The following is a 2,180-nucleotide window of genomic DNA, read 5'->3' on the forward strand; positions in this document are numbered from 1 at the left end:
GCACACATCAGTCTAGTGCTCCCGAAGGATGCACATATCAGTCTAGTGCTCCCGAGGGATGCACACATCAGTCTAGTGCTCCCGAAGGATGCACATATCAGTCTAGTGCTCCCGAAGGATGCACATATCAGTCTAGTGCTCCCGAAGGATGCACATATCCGTAAGGCACACTACCCCATAGATGAAGCTAACCGTTACCCCTCAGTCCAAACTAAACCGTCTACATCAGTCATACCCCAACGGCATTCATATTACAGTTCCGCCATAGGCTTTGTCAGTCAGATAGTATAGGTTTAAACAATTACGCCCTCAGTTGCTATATGCATCACCAATTCGCACACCATTAGAGAAAACCCTAGATCCAATCAACTAACCAACCAAAAACCGGACTCACTGTCCTTCCCCGTCCAAACTCCATGAACAACATCCAGACCAATGTTCTACTACATACTGAACCGTAACTTCAAGGTACATCAACATAAAATCTCGATCCACAATTAGCAGTCACAGTATCTTTACATCAGAAAAAATATAATATCGGTACTTAACAGTCAACACGCATACAGTTATTCAGTACAGTCACTAACGTGTAATCCCCTGTGGATTACTACGTTTTCAGCTTGGATTCGGGGTCCAGTAGTAGGAAAACCCTTACCTGATACTCGGTTATGCCCCTCGATTGAATCCACGCTCAACGGATCAACCTAAACGAAAACACAAAGGTTTTAGTTGATGACTTTAGTAGCAGTTGTTTTAAAAGGTCATCCGTTGACTTACCCAAGGAAAGGAAAACTACCTCCAAACAAGCCTACCGCGAGACCCGAGAACTCAAGCGTCAACTCTGTACTACCTTCAAAGGAGAAAAGTAGGGTCATATCTTATTCCAATATTCAAACTCAAATCGGATGTAGCAACATTAGGAAATTCATCGGAAACAATCCTTACCGAAGACTCACTGTGACCCGGAGCGGAGGAAGGAAGGCTTAGGTGGCTTGGTGAAACAAGGAGCTCGGCTCGGCTTGAAGGCGTTCGGCTCGGCTCGGCTCGGCTCCACCTCGACTCGGCTCGGCTTGGCCTCGGCTCGGCTCGGCTTGTGGCTCGGCTCAACTCGGCTCGCGGCTCGGCTCACTCGGCTCGCGGCTCGACTCACTCGGCTCGCGGCTCAGCTCACTCGGCTCGCGGCTCGGCTCACTCGGCTCGCGGCTCGGCTCGCGGCTCACTCGGCTCGGCTTACCCGGATTTGTGTGTGGCTCGGACTGGAAGCGGTTTTGGGTCGGGTCAGCTTGGAACCGGGTCGGGTTGGATGAAAACGGCAGCCACGGTTGGTTTATTATCTTCCGGCGAACGAGGGCGGCGGCGATTCGCGGACGACGCACGAGGAAGGAGGCGCTGCTGGTGGTAGAGACAGAGACGGCCGGCGAGCGGCGGCAGATCTGCTGTTGTGTGAGGCAGAGAAGGAAATCGGAAATGGATGGCTACGGCGGACGGCTGTTCGATTTCGGAGACGGAGACGACGACGGAGGAAGAGAGATGGCGGCGGACACGGTCGGAAGGAGAAGAGAATGAAGAGGAAGAGATGGCGGCGGCGCTTTGTGAAGGCGGTGGAGAAGAAAACCTCGGGGTCGTGCGGCGGCGTAAGGAAGAAATGAAAACGGATGGGGGGGGGGTGCGCGCGCGAGGGTTTCTCCTTTCTCTTTTTGTTTTATATATATATATATATATATATATATATATATAATGATATATATATATATATATATATATATATATTGAATAAAATTAATATAAATTTAAAATAGAATATTAACATTAATTAATTATAATAATATTAAATAAGAATATTAATATTTATTTTAAGTAAATAAAAAGAAAATATTAACATTAACAATTGTAATAATAATTCCCGATGATAATAATCTAATCAATATTATATTATTATTTTATCGTTTACCAAAACTCAAATTTCCGAACAATTCACTTAAAATGCTAAAATTTTACCTCGAACTTCGGGGCGTTACAGTTAAGTTTGGATTTGCTTTAATTGAGAAAGTACTGTCAGCAAAGAAATATTTTTTAGCTAATATTCAGGTAAGAGATTCTAATACTAGACCTTTGAACTGAATTTAAGAGACTACATGTATTTACGATTATGCATTGACGGTAGCTAAGATGCATAATGC

The sequence above is a fragment of the Cucumis melo genome, chromosome 4, assembly GCF_025177605.1.
Source record: "Cucumis melo cultivar AY chromosome 4, USDA_Cmelo_AY_1.0, whole genome shotgun sequence".
NCBI lineage: Eukaryota > Viridiplantae > Streptophyta > Magnoliopsida > Cucurbitales > Cucurbitaceae > Cucumis > Cucumis melo.